Raw genomic sequence first — 22,845 nt, forward strand, 5'->3', positions numbered from 1 at the left:
GAAAAAAAAAAAAAAAAAAAAAAAAAAAAAAAGTCTGACTCTGATAATGTGTTGGAGGTTTGTGATTGCAGCTACAGAATTTATTGATGATGGAGTTTTGGCATTAAAGTAATTTGCATATGTTATATAGTTTATAGGAAGATTGTTTTGTCATTGTTTTAATACTTTTGAATGCTACCAAAAAGTAATTAAATAATTGTTGAAAATAACAATTGCCATATAAGAGTTGCCATGTAAGAATCATTTATGTCCTAGAAAGATGCAACTGGTTTTTGAAAGATTTGTGTTGAATCTGAACCCAAAAATCATCTTAGAATACCCAATTGTACTCCCTATGGTAGAATTTTTGTGCATGTGACAGTGTGCATTTTAGAGATATTTTAGACTAATGTACTTTTAGATTGTATACACAAATGAATTTTAGCTTTGATGTATTATTTAATACAGGCTGAAGTGCTATATGTTATTTTAGTCTAAGAATTTTGAATACCTAATTATGGTTAAGGCTTTTAAGACATTTAGGACCCTGCCAACTGGTTCATAATTTGCTTATTAAATTAATCATCATAATTTACTCATTTGATCATGATTTCTTAATTTTTTTTGAGCCAGTCATTTTCTGTTAAAAGAAATTGGTCCCTAGCTATACTAATTCAGTCTGGGTTTTGACTTAAGGCATATTTAGAAGGTGGTTTATACAGGACTTCCTCTAAAGTTAAATCTAACAATAACACTTTGACTACTCAAGAAAATCACCCAAAAGGTTTTTGTAAAGTCCTCATGTGCAGGCTGCACCCCAAACTCATTAAATGCATCCCTGGGAGCATTTTTAAAGCTCCCTAGGTGCTTCTGATCTGCTGCTCAAGCTGAGAATTCCCAGCCTTGAGAAAGCAGGTGAGCGGCTCAGCATGATCTTCCGGTAACAGAACCCTCCTGCTCTCTGTAGTGGGATAGCTTGAAGAACTGGGAAGCCTTTTAAAGGAGTATATTTTCAGAGCAAAACAACAACAGCCCAATAAAAGCAGCTCACCAGTATCCGAAGATACAAAACTGCATGTCCCCTGCACTAAATCTCCATCCTACAAATATCAGGAGAGTTTGTCCTGATTTTGAAAGCATTTAGGAAGAACACCCTGCACATCTCAGTTTATGGCATTTGCTTTGGCTTTTGTTGTTTGGCATCTTATTTCACACACCAAGATTAATGACAGGTAACATTTATGGTAACACACTTGCAAAGTCTCAGGCCCTGTGCAGAGCATTGCTCTAACTCACAGCCAGGAAAGCCAGAAGTTATTCATCTCAAAATAAAAAGTCAAAGTTCTCTTTTGTTAGAAAAATCTTATCTTTGTGTAATTGAATATTTAGCCATTCAGTCATTCATTCAATGACACTTATTGAATATGTGGGCTATTCCAAAAATAAGTTTTAAAATACTGTAAGAATACAAAGGATCCCTTATCCAAAAAGTACAATAGATATCCCTTGCCTGTGCCTTCAACACAAGCTCAGTGGCATTCAGTGACCATTTACTCTGAAGAGTAATTCAGGCCAGCCTCAGCTATACTCTGTGAGCGACAATGATCCGCTGTTGCTTGGCTTTGCTCATCTTGGCTGGGCTGCTCTCACATATCTGGGGGCTCCAGCTGAGGCAGCCTGACTGACTGAGCTCTGGTCCTTGTGTTCTCTTGTCCCTCATCAGGGCCGGCCCAGGCTTGTTGGAGAAATGGAGCTGGGGTTCCCTGGAGAAAGGATGGAAGTGTGCAAGGTGCCTCAGGCCTCCTCTCAGAACTGGCACATTTGCACTGGTGCCACAGTTCTTCCCCAAAGCAAGTCATGAAGCCATGCTAGATGCAGGGGCTGGCAAAGGAGACACCATGTCTTGGTGTAAAGAACTGAATACTCACTTTCCAAAGGGCAAGGATCAAGAAAGGAGTGAGCAGTTGTGGTTATTTTTGTAGTCAGTCACGGTAGAAAAATGTAATTGTCTTAGGAAATTAAGGGGGAATTCCTGGGATGTGGTTACTTTTGAGCAGATTTCAAAGGTAGAAAGTGCATTTCAGGTAGAGCCATGTTCAAAAGAATCAGCTTACAATTTTATTAGCTGAAAATAAAATTGAGATTACGTGCTCCCTAAATGTAGGAAATATATCTAACCCAACACCAAGCATGTAGAAAGCACTCACGTAAACATTCTCATTTAGATAAAACAAAAACCAAGAAGTTGAACCAGGACAGAGGGGTGACATAAAAGCACGGGCCTTACAGCAGACATGATAACATGATCGCTTTACCATTTGCCAGCTCATTGAGCTTGGACAAGTTACAAGGCCTCTCTTTACTCTGTTGCAGCTACATGAGTCTACGGTCCACTTGCAGTCAGCTGTGTATCTCTACTTTGAGGACTGGCTGGCCACTGAGGGACTGTAAGGAAAACTGGGAGCATTCTCTCCTCATCCAGCAGTCACATCTGGAATTATTCATATAGAGGATCCCTCAGAGGGTCCTCAGGATTCCAAGAGTGAGGGGAGAAGTATGCAAAGCTTGTGAGCTGGGTTCAGAATTGACACGCTATTGCTTCTACTGCCCTGTGTTAAAAAAAAAAAAAAAAAGTCAGTTACAAAGCAAACCCAGAATTAATAGTAGAGAGATAGGCAAGATTTATTGCTGAAAGGACCTCCAGAGTCACACTGAAAGAGGTTATAGGAGAGGAAGATTTGCGACATTTGTGCGGTCTTCTCCACCTACCTATATCTCACAACAACCCTTTAAAAAAACAAATTAAATGCAGCTCGATTTTTCTAGCTGAGGTTCAGTGTTCACAAGTATCTGACAAATAGTAGATATTCAACACAGGGAAGCTATTAACTTTTTCTTAGATATAAAAATCAGATTTTCAGCCAAAATTTTTTACTTGCTTTGTATGGGGAATGAATCCAAGATCTTTGCACTGAGCTGTTCCTAGGCCCTTTTATTTTTATTTATTAATTTTTTTTTTTGAGACAGAATTTCACTGAGTCATTAGGTTGCCCAGGCTGGGCTAAAACATGTGATCCTCCTGCCTCAGCCTCCCAAAGTGTAGGATTACACCCCTGACTTATTTCTTAATTTTCAAGGGTATCAGATGAACCTTCAATGCTATTCATAAAGTTTAATGCTGTACATTCTTTCCCTGTTGCAGAACTATAATAGAAATAGAGAAAAGCTTGCTGTGTGTATCATGTACAGAATATAGGTGCTGTCACCTAATGAGGCTGACAGAGCCTGGTAGCAGCTGGGTGTGAGACAGGCTTACTTGCTGTAAAGAGACAACAGGGGAAAAGAACCAGAGACAGTAAAGTACCTATTTTAACTCCAGAAGGCCTTTTATAATGGGTAAGAACCCATTTCAAAACCCATGCAAAGAATGAAACCTTAATTAATCTTTACTGAATTCTTTCACTTTTAAAAGTATTTGCACAAAGCCAGCTAAGCCCCGTAATAGTTCAAGATTGATCAGTAATTTTCTCTTGAATCCCATAACTTGCATTTGAGGGAGATTTATTTATCTGGCAGCTGGGCTATCAGTGATGTGGACTAGGCCAAAAGTTACCTATCTTTTTCGAAATAAATAGAACATCAAAAGTTATTAAGATCATATAAAGTAGAATTATGACGAGTGTTCTTAGAGAATGGGGTCTGCTGTTTACAGTGATGGAACTGTCAAGCTTCCCAAAGGGACCTCAAATGGTCATTCAGCTCTGCTTCCTGATTCCAGCCTGCTCTACCCAACTCACCCTCTACAGAAGCCCCAAGGCCATTGAGAGGGGCATGTGTCCCCCTGCTTGTCATCATTTTCAGACACTGTTCCCATTGTACTGATTTTTGAAAGTCTTTGTGGTAGAGCGATTAAGAGCTGTGGCTCTCATTATTTCTTCCTCTGCGTGACAGAGAGACACTATTGAAGCTAGAAGCCACAGTTCCTTATTTTGCCCATAATACAATGGCCTTATGTTTACATAGCTGTTCCACTGCTTTTATAGTTATTAGGCTATTAGCAACAATGCCAGTATTGAATCCCAGAAATTTATATTATCACAAAGAAAAAGAAGAATATAAAAGTTCAAGCCCAGCACAGAGGTTTGCTGTCAGTGTTGCTTCTGTTTCCAAAGCCCACCTGGTGAATCTGTAATCGCGGCTTTGTCTCACTTGAATATGTGGGAGTACAGATGAGTCTTTCTGGGAAGGCTTCAGTGCTTTTGCCATAAAAAAAAATAATAATAATAAACAGTTCAATAGTTTACTTCAAACACTCAGTTTTAGTTTTAAAATAATGTTTTATAGAGACTCTGATTCAAAGAAATAAAACAAAGACTTTGTTTCTGCATCCTTTTCTCATATTTAACAAAGTCTTTGTAAATAGGGAGGGGTGGAGGGGTTGAAGGGAGGGCAGGGTGATGGGGAAAAAAATAAGAACCAAGTTATATTATGTAATGGTACAAATTCCCAGTGTTGAATGTCATGATATTGTGTATCTAAAAGAAACATAATGAATTAAAATAAAATAAAACAATGTTTTATGATCCATGTAATGAAGTACCTAACATGATAGTAATAGTATTGTACACTGGATACGTCTGCCTTTGCAAGCCTGAGAATGATTTCTAGTTTATGAAATTCATGTTGGCAAGGAAAGTAGTTTCTGTTGATACTGATAGACCATCTGGGGCTTCACAGTCTAAACTTGAGGACTCTATTTATATATATCTTTAAGGGGAATTCCATATTTTTGACATGTTTTCCAGATTAGAAGATATGTACAGATTCATGAGCCCAAGATAAGTGGATCTTACCCTTCCAAATCCTACAAATATTTTAAATTACTGCAGTGATTTTTTTAATAAACAACAAAGTAAATGCAAATATTTGGGACTATATCTCAAAGATCCCTAAGGAGTCTAAGGTTTTTCATTTGATACTGTGTAAGGAATTTATGTAATTAAATAGCTTATATTAAGTACATATATTGAAAGATATTGGAAACCCTATAGAGATGAAAGCCTTCTTCAGTTTTTAGGCAATTAATAAAACATAAGCGCTAGTTCTGCCTCCTCCATCTATGGTGTTCACACAGTTCTTACAGGTTGACACTGAGTAATGGACCTCCATTCTACCACTTTTTTAATTATAGAACCTGGTCTCTGTAGAGGATGTCATGACTTTTAAAAGAGCAGCAACCAGCACCCAACAGAGGTGATGCAGAGTAAGTTTGCCTCAGTCCCCACCCTGCTCTATCACTCCCCAACCACCGTGTTGCAGTCGCCATTTTTCATTGCTTTTGTACTGTGGTTTTCTTAAGGTAGTATTAAGAAGAAAGAAAGATATTTAAAAGGAATGAGTATATTATGTCTTTCAAGAAAAATGGGAAAGATAGTATTTCTTTGAGAAAGGGAGACTATGATGCTTATCCATTTAGCCAGCTTCCCTATTTGCATTACCTGCCAGGCCCCTGTGGCATTGGAGTCTCTGATTGTGGCAGCTGTCTTGTCTGTGTCCTCCTGGTTTATTGATAAGAACTTCACTTTATACAACTCTGTTTTTGCTAATGCAAATGTATGATGAAGGAAGTGTATAGGATTTAGAGTAGAAGATAGAGTGGGTTGTGCTATTTCTAGGTTAGCTGTTGAGTCTCAGGCAGCCCCTTAATCTCTCTGGCCTATTGTTTCATTTGTAAAACACTTATAATAATTAAAAAACAAAACCACACCCCCACCTAAAATGTCATAAGATTTTTGAGCTACTCAGAAAGTTAAAATCTGTGAAAATGCTTGATAAACTCTAAAGTGTTATTACAAAATTAAAGCAATAATAACCATCATGAATCAGTAGGTGTAGGAAGATGGACAGGCTCCTGGGTTTTTATAGGTGACTAAAGACTCGGGCTGGAAATCTTAGCCTGAAGTCATGCAGTGACATACCAGCAGAGCAGGGTTTTACTTCTCTCTGCCCACCTCCTGAGCCCATGCAGGTTCCACTCTACTACCCATCCCAGTAGTATTGATGCTGTCACTTTATTGTTGCTGAGACAAAATACCCAACAGCCACAACTTACAGGAGAAGAAATTTATTAGTCAGGGCCCATTTGCATCGTGGTCTCAGAAGCCTGTGAGTACCTGGATGACTCAGCACTATGAAATGAATTCCAGGAAATCAACTGGGCTCCCTGGGGTACTCTTCTCAAATAAACCTCTTTTATTTTTATACTTTTAAAGCCTGCAATGGGTGAGGTCTTGCAGACTCTTGAGAAGCATTCAAGCAATCTTTACTCTTGTCCTGATGCAGAGAATTTGGCTTCTTTTTGATGCTAACCTTTTTGGCAACTACACTGTCCTCTGTCCTATCTCTGTAGGTGCTTCCCCCCTGGCAAAACAGAAAGATTTTTTAAATGGGCTTTTGGTCCTGATTCTCACTATAAATATGGCTGAAAGCAGCCAGATATATCCATGCCACTGCCTGAATGAACTACCTTTAAATTTCATCCCCCAGATTAATTAGTCCACTGCCCTTAATCTCAGTCTCCTGCAAAGTCTCGGAACATAGGTAAAATGTAGACAAATTTTTACCAGAGCATAACACACATGACCTCTGATCCAACTGCCAGTGGAGTTCTTGTTTTGTTTCCAACTGAATTCTTCTGAGCCTAGTCTTTACTGTCTGAATTTCTATCAATATTCTCATTTTCTAAGTTCCAACCAGAGTCTCCATCAAGCTCAGCTTATAGCATTCTAGCATTTCACTAGCTGACATCTCCAAACCTTTCCAAATTTCTCCCACAGATCAGTTCCAAAGGCTTCTAAACCACATGTTAAAGTCATGACAGCAACCCCACTCCTGATACTCAAATCTGTCTTAGTCACTTTTTTGTTGCTGGAACAAAATACCCAACACCCACAAATTAAAGGAAGAGTTTATTCTTAGAATTACAGTCCCTAGTCAGCTGGCTCCAAAGCAGAAACAGCATGGTAGAAGGCCTTGCCACAGAAGAAAGCTGCTTACATCATGGCAGCCAGAAAGCAGAGACAGAAGGGAGGGGTCAGGGAGGGACACACCCTTCCAGGTCATGAGTACAATGTCCTGCCCCTTATCAAGCCCCACATCCTTACAGAAAGTCGGCTTTGAACTTATCAGTGGACTGATCCATTGTAAGTATAGCACCCCATGATCCAGTCACCTTCCAAACTCCTGAAAGATCTGACCGTAACACTGAACCCCCAGATCTAAACCATAACTATGCTATCAGCATTGCTTTTTCTCATGTTAATCCATTTCAGTTTGAAGAAATACTTTGTGGTCAGGTAGGCCTGTAAAACTTCGAATTTAGAATTTCATAAAATAATTAAATGATCTTTTAATGAGACGATCAGAAACATGTGATGATTTATTATAGTGGGCTTTTCAAAAAACAAATCATTCAAATGAAGCCCTCATTTTAGATTGCTTTAAGACTATGAGAACAAATAGAAAAGAAAACCAAATCCAGACAGATCCACCAAGATTAACCACATGTGATAGGATGTAAGAGTTCCCTGTATCACCAGATGAGAGGACACCATGTCCCACTGACTCCAGTTTCAGGCTTAATTTTGAAACAGTGTTTCCACACAGTTTAACATGTGTGACCCATGAGTCAAATATGTCACACAACTAAGATAACATAAGAAAACAAGGTGCTGCAAACGAAAATCAAGTGGCCAATGACCTTGTACACCAGATGCATCTCAATATCTGATAGAGTGTGAAAATTAACTGGACGAAAGCCTACAGTGGGGCTGAAGAAGTTCCAGAGAGGAAGGAAGTGGCAAGAATGATTGAGTCATAGAGTGGAATGAGAAGGGGGAAAGTTGGGCAACAGGCAGAACTTGCCAGAGGTATATTACTTTGTATGGTTTCATTTTCTTTATCCTTTGACCAATGAGAAACAATTAGAAGATTTTAAGTAGTGGATTTGGTGTGATCCCATTTCCCTTTTGAGAAGATGATCTGACTGAGGTTTGGAGAAAGGGTTGGAGGCCAGGAGTGTGAATGGACAGACACTGGACTCCTGCAATAGCCAAGATGCGAGATGCTGGTGGTTTGACCCTTTGGATGCAGAGACAAGGATAAATTGAAGAGATGGATCTGAAAGTTATTAATGAGCCTTGATACTGATTTAGATATGGGAGAAAGCTGAGAGAGGCAGATAGGATGGCCTGGGGTTTGACCTAGAGCTACTAGCTGTAGGTGGCACAGATCACAGAGAAAAGGAGCTCTGGAGGATGAGCCTTGGGCAGAGGAAGATAGAGAGAGGCGGAGTGGGGCTGGGTTTGGGGCCTGAGACTCCATGGAAGCTGGGACTGGGGAATCCAAATCTGGAGATCATTCAAGTGATGGGAATTGAAGCCATAGCTGTAGATACCACAGCCAGGAAATTACAGCAGTGCCGTGGTGTTCGTTAATTTGTTCTGGGAAGCAAAGCACGTACTGAAAGTACAAGTACCAAGCAGTTATTTTCACTGGGAAGGGTACTGAGTCATGAGGGAATTGACATAAGTTCAAGCCTGCTTGTGGAGTACCAAACGATGGGTACCACACTGGGACAAAACTTTCATGTCAAAATACATCAAATACCAAATTCAAGGAGTTTCAGAGCAGTCGAGTACTAAGCTAGGACTGTAATATGGAGCAAACTAAGGAAAAGAGCCCGAGGACTGGGCCTTAAGTAACTGCAGTATATTACAGCTTGGAAGAGGAACCAGACTGAAGATGTTTACTTGAGTGTGGGATGAACTAGAGTGAAATTTTGCTCTTACCTATTGTTCTGCCTTTTCAATTAATATATGGGTGTTAGCCGTTATGGACAGTTACACAAGGTACATGTTTAAAATTTATTCTGAAGAGCTGGGAATAATGGTGCTTGCCTATAATCCCAGCACACCAGAGGCTGAGGTAGGAGGATCAGCCCGAACCTGTAAGACCCTGTCTCAATAAAACAAAACAAAACAAAAAAATGGTCTGATATTTTTATACACTTAGAAATCTCCAGAAATTTAAACACGGGTTTTGAAGTGTTGTGCATATGACTTGATTAGCATGGGTAGATGAATTTCTTGATTGTTATTGATCATTCAAGTGATAAAAAATAATGAAAATAAAGGTGAGTGGTTAGGTCTTGTGTGTTACTAGTTCATATTCTCATTATAGTTAGACTTTCTAGCTGGTATTCATTACTTCTTGATCTACCATACAACGTAGTGACTGTACCTTTTTTCATGATGTTATGATAAATCACCAGGTTCCAAAGAAAACCATATAAACTATTCAGATACTCACCTAATTATTTCAAATATTCGCCTGATTATTTTTCTCATTAGAGCTATGTTAAATTCAAATAATAAATTAGAGATTATAATATGAGAACAACTGCTTTGGACATGACAAGATGCAGATTTTTCTTGAAGTTTATTTTTTAATAAAATAAGATTTTGTTAAGCCAGCAAGAGAAAAAGCAGAAGGGGATAATTTTTATTGGGAGTCTACTCTGGATATGCACACTGGACTCTGCATGTTTTATAAGACACAAATTTTGCTAATTTTGATAGTGGTATCAAATATGCTTATCTCTATATTGAATAGAAAACAGAAATACTCAAGATACTGAATAGAGCTGACTGGCAAACATAGGCACATGTTTGGAAAACTGGCAGAGTGTGCTATGAGAATGGCCGAAAGCACTAGTCTAGACCAAACAGAAGTGCCCCAAAATAGTGGTACTGCCCAACTGTCTAAGCCATATGTCAGTAGGATTTCTCCCGAAGATATTACAGCTGACTTCCTGGCCAGTATGCTTAGTGTTACATGGTAATAATGAAAGGATAAGATTACTGACAAAAGATCACAAGCTGTAGTGAGTCCACTAACATTAAATGGATGCTTTTTACAATGTAATTCTCATCTGAAGGCAGACCTATATGGGAATGGATAATAAATAGCAAAAGACCCAAAACCTTCACAATGGCATGCTTAGAGCCCTAAGCCAAATAAACATGGTGTTACTCACACAAAAAAAATAGCCTTAAAAAACCAACAGATGATTGGAAGTGCAGTTTTAAATACTGTCTAGCTGCTTTCTGCTGGGAATTGAAAGGCACAGCCAAGATTGCAAGATGTACAAAATGGAGAAGCTCACTCTAGCAGAAGCTTACAGCCAGCCAGAGGTCAGTGAAGCACAGGATGCAAATTGCCTTCTCTGCGAAAGTAGCTGGCACTGTGGGTCCAATTAAAATCCCAACATGTGCATTCTGCATGGAGAGCTGTATGTAGGTTACAGTTGCAACTGTGCCCACTCATTTACTATCTGGTAACCATCAATAATTTCCATCTCAGAGAACACAAGATTGTATTCTGTGCTATTCTTGGTAAGACTGCAGGGATACACATTAATTCACTCTACCAGTATTTACTATTGTAGGTGCTAGAGTTATAGAGTGACAGCTGCAGAGACAAGGAGCCTGAGCTCATGGAGGTTATATTCTATAGGGCGCATATACAACAGTAAGCACAAGGCGGAAAATACAATGCTTTCAGATAGGGATAAATGGAAGAAGACAGGGCAAAAGGATAAAGAGTGAATTCAGAATGGACAGGAAGCTATTGAGTGGTTTGCCAGGGAAGGCTTCTCTGAAAACATGATGTTTGAACAAGACCAAAAATGAGCTGTGTTACTCCCTGAAGGATGATTACTCCAGAAAATAAACAGCTAGGATAATAGTTCAAGGGTGAGGGTAAGCTTGATATGATCAAGGGCTAGAAACAGAACACCCGTAGAAAATCATGGCCAAAGAAATTAAAGTACCAGCTGGGGCTGGAGGGGTTGGGCCCGCTGGCCCATGATAACCTTTCAATGACTGCCAGACTGTGCTGAACAAAGTCTAGTGTCCTTTTTAAGTAACGAAGAGCAACAGAAAAAGCTAAAATAACCGACAGTACAAACAAACATTATTGTCATGATAATGTATCAATTTCTAATACACTCTTTACCTGTAAGAATTATGGATGATTTTGCAAGTGAATAGATAACAAATGTATTTTGTATTAGCTTTGATGCTTTATAAAAACAGTAAGTACTATGTGAACCTCAGACCAATAACATGCCAGAAGGTTTAATATATTTCTTGTTTAAGTTTTTGTGTTAGAAAATACTTTAAATCGATGCTATTTTAACTTCATAGTTTAAACTATGAATAGCCATATATAACTTTGATATTAATATTTTAAAGGGTATAGAGAAAAATATATAGAAACAGTATAGCAATCGAGAACCGGCTCCCAGTCTGTACCTGCTGACTCTGAGTCTTTCCGTGTGAGCTCAGACACCACATTATGCAGTGGTAGACTTCATGCAGTCTGTGCTGGACTTTGAGCTCTAGAATGTTCATGTTCCCCAACTTGCAGTGGTTCAACTTCTGGATTTTTAATGTTATGATAGTGTGAAAGCAATATCCATTCAGTAGAAGATACTCTTCGAATTCTGAACTGGGATTTTTGCCCCAGGATGGCAGTATGTGGTAGGATACTTGATGTGGTAGGATACTAGTCTACCACAGCTCCCAGCCAGCCACACGATTGCAAAGAGAAACATTTGATGCTGCAGTGTCCTGTGCATGGTAGATTAGGTGTGTTAAATCCATTTTCACCTTACAACATTTTCGATTTATGATAGGTTTATTGGGATATAGCCCCTCATAAGTACGGGTGCATCTGTGTAGGAGCACACATTTGTGTGATCCCCAGTGTAGCCATGAGTGGGAAAAGGAGTGATGATGAGCTGTGTCTGCTTGATATTGTCCCATCCTAATTTTACCATTTCCCGATACTATAGGAAAAATGAATCAGATGGAATAGCAGTTGTTAATTAGGAGTTTAAAAATATGAATGAATTGTGTAGCTCAGTGATTCTCAATCTTAATTATATATTCAGGTGCCCAAGGAAGATAACAAAGTCTAGCTCCCATTTCTGAAAAATACAGACAACTTTTGAAGTTGAGCCTGGTCATTGGTATATTATTATTTTTTTTAATCGCAAATGATTCTAATGTATAGCCAAGGTTGAAAACTTTTAGTGTATTCAAAGGTATTCCATGCCTCTTTAATAGCCTACAAGATAAAGCTGGTCCTATTTAATCATCTTAGCCTTTGCATCTGATGTCATATTATATCGTCTGGATATTTGCTTTATTATTTTCTTAGAAAAATAATAAATCATAACTAATGGCCCCAAGGTTCATTTGGTAGGAATATCTTCCCTCCCTTCCTTATTTCCTTACTGCCTTTTTCCTCCTTTCATTCTTTGCTTTTTTAAAACCTTATCTTCCTTTCAAAGCTAATCTGGGCATTGAGATCTTTTTAAATCTATAAAGAAATAATCCAAGGTAGTTAAAGCGTCACGTATGCCTTATTCAGAAATTAAAATTTACTTCTAAAAAACACTGAAGTTGTAATAAAGACACACATAACTTTCTTCAAAACATGTAAAATAAAAAATCTTGTAATTGAGGTTGCTGCAGAAAGAGGAAAGAAAGAGCTAGACTATGATAATTGCTATAATTGAAGATAATTATATGCTTTGAGCTTACAGCCAGTCATGTGAGAGAAAAAGGAAAAAGGAAATATGGTTTTTGTATGTATAATTTAGTTTTTATAAAAAGAGGCAAGCTAATTCATCAGGACAGAAAACCTTCTTCCAAGCACAAAAATATCAAAGAATTTATCACACAGACCCATAGAGTTTTATGTACCTCACAATAGAACAATATCATGACAGTTTTTTATATTAATATTTTATAAAGACCACTTTTATGACATTAATTCATTGATAGTTTCAAATGTTACCTAATATAACCTGCACCTCAGACAATAGGACTGTACCGGCCACAATACTGAGGACACTGGTATTCAAGGTAGCAGTGGCGGCAGAATGACCTTGAAAGAGGCCCCAGTAATAAGCAAGGAAAGGGGGTGATAGAACCACTGTGTTAAAAAACATGAAAAGTTGAAATTTGATTTTTTTTCAACCTACTCCTACCCTTTTTGTTACAATTATAGTATTCTGATACATACTTGGGAAAACTGCTAGTAGTTTGGAAATGTAACGAAATCATACACATTGGTGTCCTAGCTAGATCCCGGGGAAGACACAAAAAAACACATTGGATCAATGGGTACTGTAGGATGTCTTACATTATACTGAAGTGTTTTTCTAGTGAAGTGAAGCAGAATTTGTCAGTGGCTACTGGTGGACCAGTTGTCCCTATAATATGCTTGTTCCTGATATGGTATAATATGTCAACTTATTAAGAAGTAAAATGGAGTAAGATTTTAAAGAGCTTAGGTAAAGGCCTAAAAAATAGAATATGAAAAAGAATGAATCATTCTTCTTAAAGCTAAAATAACATATTGTTTTACAGTTACTAAACAATAATAATGTACAATTCATGGTGTAAAAAAAAATCACATAACCAACAAATAATCGCCTACAAAATGGAAATAAAGACTTTGTAGATAGGGAGGTGTGGAGGGGTTCAAGGGAGCGTACTGGAATGGGGAAAAAATAAAAACCAAGATGGCTCATGTAAAGGTGCAACTTTCCAATGATGACTGTTACTACATTGTATACCTTAAATGTACAATAAAATTAATTAATTTTTAAAAAATAATAGTTGCCTACAAGCAGAACTGGAATGATGCCACTCATTTACTCTAATGAATTAAAATGAGAAATGCAAACTTCTTTTTCCCAGTAGCAATTACTAAGTATCAAAGACCACTTTGCCTTTTCCAGATGGCTTTTTTTGTTTGGGTTTTGGATTGGGGGTTTTGGACATTTTGTTTTGTCCTGTCTTGTTTTATTTTATTTTGGAGATGGAGTTTTGCACGGGCTGGTCATAAACTTTAGACTCACGCAATCCTCTTCCCACTGCCTCAGCCTCCCGAGTGCTTGGGTCCATAGGCCTGTCCACTATCTCCAGCTCCTAAATGAGTTTTCTTTTTATCTTGAAAAAAATCTTCTCTAATTTTTTCAACATTTTTCTTGATGTTTTCTTGTACTAGATCCATGAGAAATAGTACCATAGCCCCACCCTTAGATCAAATCCTATTACATTTCCGGGGTGCATTGGCAGAGCCACCATCATGGCTATGCAGTACCAACTTCACACCTCTAGGAGGCACCACTCACATTGTTTGCAGAAACAAACAGACCTCCTCAATATGGCAATAGCAGAAAAGAGGGAATTCTTGATTCCTTATGCAAAACCTCTTTTGCATTGTTGTGTTTTCTTTTTGAAGTTCTAAGTAGATGCTTGTGTTCCATGAATACCCATTTCTTTAAATCAGTGAAGTTAAAATAGACTGATACTGACACTCCCAGAAAATATAACACCCTTTTCCTGAGCTTACCAGAACACATTCCAGAATGGGGCTCTCCCAAGCTGGGAAGCCTTCCACGTCCCCAACAGTTATTCAGCACCTCTCAGTTTAATTCCTTTAAGATGCCTCTTCCAGAAAAGGAGTGAAGACAGCATACAGCAGTGAATGCCCAAGTTGTACCCTGATATTAGTCCCCAGGACTGAAGGATTATTCTTCTCTTCACCTTCCAAAGAAAGTTGAAAGTGGGTTTGAGTGACCAGATTGACTGCCTAACTCAATAAGGGGAAAAGCCTGCCTTTAAATTGTTAGTTTTATCCATATAGATCATTTCTCTCCCCCCCACCACCAAAAAAAGTCCTTAATGCTGACATGTAGCGAAATGCAAGTTCTATATGTAATCTGTTAGCTGGGATACCACTGTGACATTCAAGACATAAAACTTTCCACATCGTAATCTAAAACTTCATCAACACAGCCTTAACCCATCACCTCCATTCTATTCATGATTTACAAACAAAACAAAATCTTGAGGGAGAATATGTGATTTTCATTAGCTATGAGGATGTTCAAAATTGGATTCGTTTCAGTTCATTTGGTTTTATAATCACATTAGCTCCATCGCTTTGAGAAGAGCTGAGTCGGCCTCTGGAGTTCTCCCTAAACGCATCTCAAACTTTCACCCCCTCTGCCCATGGGGACCATGGTGGGATTAGACTTTTTCATAAGAGGAACCAGTGAAAGCAATAGTGTGAGTAGAAACCATGTCACACAAACATTTCATTTCCCTTTACCCTTTACGATGATTCCCCTGGCCCAGTGCTGTCAATTTCAAGTAATTCTAAGCTCTCAAAGGCTTGATGAGCAACTGCCCCCTCTCTTGGATTCCTATCAGGCAGATACGAGATAGCAGCATATTCATCAGTGGTATTATCCAGATGCCAAGACAGCCCCTATACCGTCAATCTAAGGCTGGGTGTATGTGAAATAGCACCCCCTTCCTTTGCCGCTGCCGAATTCTGCCTGAATCCCTGAGTTGGGAGCTTGGAGTCGGCATGGACAGGAATTACTGAAGCTGTCTCTCTCAGATCCACAGACACAATGAACTTGTCCAAAACTGGGAGATGGGCCGGAGCAAGGGAGGAGGTGTCTCTTCAGCTACTCAGTGGATAGAGGCAAGGGGGCACAGAGCAGATTTCGCATTATAGGACTGTGAGCTCTAGACATCTATACTTCTAAGGGTTTTGCATTAAAGTAACTATTTTGTATCTCTTAGAATGTACATTTAAAATACAGATTCTTGCCGAGCATGGTGGCGCAGTCCTATAGTCCCAGCACTCGGGAGGCTGAGGCAGGAGGACCGCTGTGAGTTCGAGACCAGCCTGGGCTACATAGTGAGTTCCAGGTCAGTCTCAACTACATAGTGAGCCCCTGTCAAAAAAAAAAAAAAAAAAAAGAAACTAAAACTAAAATACAGATTTTTGGACCCCACTCCAAATCAGAAGATCGTAGGGCCTGTTCTGGGCATCAGCAATTTCACATGGTCCCAAATGTTACCAAGAAGACCTGGAAGAGATCGGGGAGAGAGGGGTTCTGGACTGCAGCATTGCCTGGGAAGGAAGGCACATGAAACCCACAAGGCCAGTAGGTAGAGGGGCAGGTGGGGTTGGGGGATCTGCCCTCTGATACCAGTCCAGGCTGTGTTTGTGGTCAGGCCACAGTCCAGTCACTTACCTGCATAAGTTAACAGAATGTCCTCTTGCTCGGAGTGCCCTGCCGCCCTGTGATCATGCCTCTGCTTGAGATCCCGTGGTTTACTACACATTCCCTTTACATCTGGTCCAAAGTCCTTTTTGTTTTCCAAGGTATTAGCATTCTCAGAAATGATCAAGGACATTTTCCAAAGATGCTTCTGATTCCCATCATGGATTTCCATACTCAGTGATGAGAAACTATGTGAGAACAGGCTCTCCACAGGAGTTACAGTTCCAACACACCTGTCTCTCCTACCTCTGTTCACAGAGTTTTATCTGTTCTACATTGGACAAAGGAAGAGAAGAGAATTGCACACACACACACACACACACACACGCACAACTCTTCTCTGAGTTGCCCAGGGATGAAGGTCGGCCATGGGCAAAGCGGCGAATCAGGAAAAAATGACCTGAAAGGCCACCTACTTCTACTCCCCCATGCCTTCTGTCCCTTGGCCATGCAGCACTCTGTGTGCTGGTCTCAGCCCTCTTCTCTTCCCCGCCCTTTACTTCACCAGGTGCCTGGGTCTGTTGCTAGTCACTTATGTCTTACTGTGATCTTCAGTGTTCATGCTACCTCTTCCATGAGTATTTGATTTTTTAAGTTTTCAGCTTTAACTGCAAAGTAAAAGCAGCTCCTCCAGTGTAGAATGAGAGACATAGCTCTGTGCATTTGTCTTCCTGGTCCTTGGAACCTGGCAGGTCTTCCGAGGCCAGCTGACATGCTGTGATGTTGCGCATGGGTGGGAGGTGGGCCTTTCCACCCTGTGAACTTGCAAAGGCTGTCTGTGGAATCCACCGGACACATTGAGGACAGTTCTCAGTTTGAAACAACATCAGTCCAAGGGCACTGCAGCTCCACCCGTTCCACAGAGCCTCTGCTGCCAAGCTAAACAGAACCAAGCTGTGGTGATTGTGAAAAATGCTGCCTCAAATGCAGCTTGGACATTCACATGCTTGGAATTCAATAATTGTGTTTTATTTGTGGCCAGAATATATCTCTATATTAGGAATTTAACTCTAAGCATTTTCCACCTCTTGCAAAATTTAATTATAGCGGACCAATTTGGTTCCTATTCAAAGTGTGATTAGAAAATGTATTGCGCTTAACATATGGTTGGTATTTAGCAATTCTCTGTCTAGTGAATGAAAATGTCAGAGTATCATGAGGGGTATAGCCCAGAAACCAGCAAGACCAGCCTAAGGAGTCTTTAATAACCGCCAGGGAAGGTCCTACCACATTTAGAGCCTCCTTGGGCTTATCAAGTACTAAAATTAGAGCTTAGATGCATTCCTCTCAAACTTGCTGCCTTGGTAAGATTTTCCAAATTTTGAGCATTTGCCTTTAAAGAGCTAAAGAAGCTTCCTGGCAGAAATGTTTGCTTTCTTCATTACCCGTATGTACACTCACTGCATATTTGGTTCTGTCCTGGCATTTTGCTGAAAGACTGTGGTAAATCTCAATTATAACAGTGTAAATATATCCACTGTGTGTTAATGAAGAAGTAAGGAGACTTAGGTCAGTCCCTCCGCCAGGGTACAACAGACCATGGTGTTCCTAGAGTGCAGCTGGGGTCTCACAAGGGTTGTTGGGATTGTTCCTGATGCTGCCTGAAAAGACCGCTCAAGTTTTCTCCTCTTGACCTCCATTTACTGACGTGGCCTCTTCCGAGGTCCCTGGACTACTGAGACTGTGCTTTCTGGGCATCGAAATGGTTGATGGCTTTGAGAATTTAAAGTTCTTGGTGTGCCAACACTTGCCTTTGTGTTCAGTGTCCTAAAATTTTGTTGTAGATTTTGGGAATCACTAGCCACTGTTATAAAATTTCCGAGGCTGCGAGCTGAACAGAAACCTTAGAAAGGACCACAGTTTTCAGAAGAGGAACCCCAGGCACAGGGAGGCTTGGACTTGGGTCAAGCCAAGCAGCAATTTAGTGGAAATGCACGGAGAAGAAGCTGCATCTGAATCTGCACCTGGCCGTGGTGTATCCACTCAGTGGCCCTTTTTTCAGACTCTGAACTGGCAGAGCTGCCTTATATTAAAGCTTCTCTGTCAGGATCAAGAAGGCTTCCCCGGTCACATACACCTTAGTAAAGTCAAGGCCAGGTTCAGCACCAGGGACCTAGCTGCATAAGCCTCAACCCTCGCTGGAAGAAAGATGAACATCTATCTCCCCACCGCTGCTCCACACGGAGGCCAAAAGCCTCGACAGCACCTGGCAGCCAGTTAGAAATGCAGAGTCTCAGGCCCCTCTAGACAGGCTGAATCAGGTACACTATAATGAGATCTCCAGACCACCCACCCATGGGCTGTGACAGTTTGAGGAGCACTGTTCTAGGACTCCAGGGTGCGTCTCGGTGAGCGGAAGTGCTTGTTAAAGCGCACCCTGGAGTTTCCACTTCCTAAGCCCAGGAGGACCAGAGCTCTGCATTTTCAACAAGTTCCCAGGTGCCATTGCCAGGGTACACTCTCTCCCCCTCCTCCTCTTCCTCCTCCTTCTTTCTTCTTCTTCTTCTTTCTTCTTCCTTTTTTAAACCAGGGATCGAATGCAAGACCTTCCACTTATGAGGCAGGCAGCGATACCACTGAGCTAAGTCCCCAGCCCTGCTCTTCTATTTTTTAGGAGTGAAGAAGTGTTTTGTCTAGCGATTTTATAACATAGATAATTCGCAATATTTTCAATGTAAAGATAACTCAGATGTATTGAGCACAGGTTTATAAGCTGAGCCCATCTTGCCAGTGCCTGATAGAATATTAAATCAGCAGCACCTACCATGAAAGAACATCTGACAGTATAGCAGAGATAGCAATGCGCCATTGTCACGAGCAGAAGCCTCTGTTGATGCCTCCCTGTTAGGTGAACAAGTTGTCTTCTGCTCTTAAGTTCTGTCTGCAGTCTTGAGGGTTTCCTTTTCTAATCAGGCTCTTCTGATGCCCAGGTTCGGGGGTGCATGGTGGGGTGAGAGCTTTGTAAAGCTAAGGAGCAGGTAGCAAACAAGGGACCATTTGTAATTACTGCCATGCGGGATCACCACCATCTAAAGGAGTGTTCAAGCCAGTCTGAGCTTTGGGCATCAGGAACCATGAGAGGAGGATTTGATTGTGTCGTGTGTGCCCCACAGTACGTTTCTGAAACTCTCTCAGCAAAGAAACTGAAGTTTGCTTTTGGTTAAGTCATTTATTATTACGGGGAAAAAAATGCATGACTGAATCACTGAGCCTCAAAAGCCAAATACAAAGAGGGCAAAGCAGAGTTTAACTGAGCATGACTGTAAATAGTCCTCGTCTCAGGAAACCAGCCTTCGTGTAAACACCATATCCATCACAGCGTAGCTGGCTGGATGAGGCCTGGAAAACCCTCCAGATCCCCTGGGAGGACCGTCCATGATTCGCACATGGCTGGGACCACGCAGGCCCTGAACCAACAGGTAGTGAGCTTTCTTCTCCCTGGTGCCAAAAACGCACAGGTTGCTGGGAAGATGGGTGTGGCTTCCAGGTCCTCACCTGGCTACTCCTGTCCTAGACAGGACAACCACCTGGCAGTGGCTTCTGCTTACACTTAGGATGAGAGCGCACAGGCAGGTGGCCTCCTGGAGTAGAAAGTGCTGGGGACACCGAGTCAGGAAACCTGTTGCCCTGTGACCCTAGACAGGCCTTTAACTTGAGTTCCAGTTTCCTCATTCATAAAATAGATTCAGGAACATTCATATCCAAGGTCAGAGGATTAATGAAACACACTTGGAAAAGTACTCAGTGAGGGTTTTCTGTGTCTGTATCTCAAGCCTATGCGTCATTGCTGATTTGTAGCTAGTTTCTTTGTTAGGGCCTGGGGGAAGCCAACATGACGGATGAGGAGGAGGGAGGAGAGCGGGAGCTAGGCATGCCCTGTGGCCAGGCAAGCAGACTTCCGTGACTCCTGTGTAGCTGTCTGATTTCAGCATGCCCTGAGAAGACTGAGGAAAAGAGCTTCTCATTCAAATACTTACCATTTCTCAAGGCCTGGGCAATGGGCACCTCCTGCAAAATGCATCTCCTCCTCTCAACTGTTCACGCAATAAATGTGCCCACTCAGTGTCCACTGTGTGCCACACACTAGGGCTGCAGCTGTGCACCAGACAGGTCTGCTCAAACTCCTGCCTCCTAGGGCTGGGGCCAGCCTCAGTGACACTCAAATGACATCTTCATTTCAGTGTTGAGTAACGGTAGGAAGGAAAAAGAGGAAACATGGAGAGGGTTGGGCGTGAGGAAAATGGGCTTCAAGGAAGTGCCAGGGAAGCTGAGACCAAAGGATGGGTCTTCATGGGGTGGGAAACGGGAGGAGGCGGCCCCGGGATGTCTAAAGCTGCCTTCCGTTTGAGAAATGTCAGGTCTGTACATGTGGAAGAGATGAAATTGTCACTGCTGAGAAGGGCTCTCGGGACACTAAGCCTAGAAACAGGAGCCCACCAGCATCAGGAGGCCTGATGGAGTGATGATGACTGTCCAGTGACGACACTATCGCCAGGGTGGTCACTTTTCCCAAGGCATTTTGGTGACAGTGCGGAGGGCAGAAAGCTGGGTTCATCTGAGTTAGGGTTTGTTCTCAAGACACGCTGGGCTGGTTTTTAATGGGCTGCTTAATAGAATCATCTCTTTGATTCTTCTCTCCTTTACCATATAAAATATGAATTAAACTTGCATTTTGAGAGTCCACTTGTGATCTCAGCATCCTTCCTTCAGAAACATGCATTCATTAAAATCGTCCTGCCTGGCTCCTATTTTTCAGGTCATGTAGATTCGGTGACTGGAGTAAGAAATGAAGTGATTCATCTCTGTCCTCAGGGGACTTCTAACTTAGCTCAGTGAGCAAGCAGGAGAGGCAGGGAGAGTGAGCCTGAAGACAAACGGCACACTTCCTGGGACCGCCCTCCAGGACTGTGTGGAAAGCAGCCTATGCCCGGTCTGTGGGATGGATCGTCTTAACCTAAGTGCATGCAGGTCTCAGTGCCCTGTCCAGAATGCACACCATAGGGGCTTCTGCAAAGAACAAGCTCTTGCCCTAATTCATTCTCTCTTTTCCTCTCTCTCTCTCTCTCTCTCTCTCTCTCTCTCTCTCTCTGTCTCTTCTCTCTCTCTCTCTCTCTCCCTCTCCCTCCCTCCCCCCTCTCAAAAACAAAATGAACCTTGGAAATTGGTTTCCAAATCATAACATTTGGAAAAGCAACATTACGTGTCATTTCCTTACCTGTCAGTCACTTGCCTTTTGGCTTTCCTACATTATTTCCATGATGTTTATTCTTGAAGACAAATGACAACCACACACACCTTCCTCTCCCCAGAGGATCCACCTTCCCATTTCCTCAGTACATCCATAAGCTTGGTATGTGTGAAAAGTAATCAGGTCATGCTGACAGGAGCCATAAGGATTTATGACTTGCTCTGAGGACAAGTGCCTGATTCTTGTCCTGGAACAACAAGTCTTGATAACAGTGTCCCTTTGGTCTGGTGGTGAGAAGACTTTGCAGGTGACGTGGAGCTGCTGCAGGAAGAAATGACAGGATATTGCTCTGCAGTGACATTGTGAAATGATCAAGGAAGCTAGACACACACAAAAAATCTTGCCTCAGAATCTTGCCTTCATTCCTTTGTAATTCCCGGATGTATACTTCCCCTGACTCGGTGATGGAACCAACTGGAGATTGTGGTAATAATCTTGTGAAGGCAACGTGACTTTTTAATCTAATCAGGGTGGGGTGGTAAACGTGTCTCAGGGACCCCCCACGTGCACGTCTGACCCAGTGGGCTCTCTTTTATACTGCATTCCAAGGGGCAGGCTAGCCTGTGTCGCTCAGAGTCCCTTTGGTCTGAAGCAACACCATACCTCAACGTAGACTCTGGAGCTTAAAACTCCTTCAGGAGACAGGAAAAAATGCAAGACTTACTTCACCTTGGCCTGTGCACCAACCAGTGTAAGCACAGAGCACAGAACAGAGAAGCTGGCTCCTCGGCCATTATTAAACTTGCTTGTTAACTTGTGGCCCATAAACTGTCCTTACAGTGCATGGTTCCCACACCTGGTAATGAGCAATTCCCATGGGCTTAGGGCTTTGACCTCCTTATATCCTCCCTCCTGAGGGTCATCAGTGGAGATGGTTTCTATCCTCCCTAATTATGGGTTGAGGAGGACAGCTGTAAAATGGTAATGACTGTCATTACTGACCCACACCTACTTCAGAGAAACTGTGAAGTGTCTGGACTGTGGCTAATCTTGTTGGCCATCCTAGCTCTGCAAAGTATTTATAGAATCAGCTGTGATCACAGCACCTACCTGTTGAGATTTGGCTGAAGAAGTGAATAGCTGCCATTTGGTTTGCACCTTTCATTGCTTTCGACTGGGTTCCGTTTTCTTTAAATTGATTCTGGTGGCTGATAATCTAGGCTAATTAAAACAATTAAAATGCCAGACATAAGATCAGCAAGAATTGTGCTCCTCTCCTTGATACTGATTGGGTTGAAGTGGGGTTGCACTGCCACCTTGTGGTTTGAAGTGACATCTGCTTTTAAAGTAAATCTCAGTGGCTTTTCTGATTGAATCGCTAATTCACTAAAATCATAGAATGGATATTTTTAAATAATAGCAGATTGTAGAGCTTTCAGTTCAAAAATAAATA

General features: G+C 41.3%; 1 protein-coding gene across 5 annotated transcripts in view; it reads left to right on the plus strand.

Annotated features, from left to right (window-relative positions):
• The window catches only part of Pag1 (phosphoprotein membrane anchor with glycosphingolipid microdomains 1), a 125,725-nt gene that overhangs the window by 78,921 nt on the left and 23,959 nt on the right, over nucleotides 1–22,845 (plus strand). The window contains exon 4 of one of the 5 annotated variants that reach the window (XM_033760428.1): nucleotides 5,171–5,242. The exons of the other annotated variants lie outside the window; for them this stretch is intronic. The gene's annotated coding sequence lies outside the window, so the exon portion shown is untranslated. The remainder of the gene's footprint in view (nucleotides 1–5,170; nucleotides 5,243–22,845) is intronic. 5 annotated transcript variants of the gene reach the window in all.

Source organism: Fukomys damarensis, unplaced genomic scaffold, assembly GCF_012274545.1.
Source record: "Fukomys damarensis isolate Sample0158 unplaced genomic scaffold, DMR_v1.0_HiC HiC_scaffold_5, whole genome shotgun sequence".
Classification (NCBI taxonomy): Eukaryota; Metazoa; Chordata; class Mammalia; order Rodentia; family Bathyergidae; genus Fukomys; species Fukomys damarensis.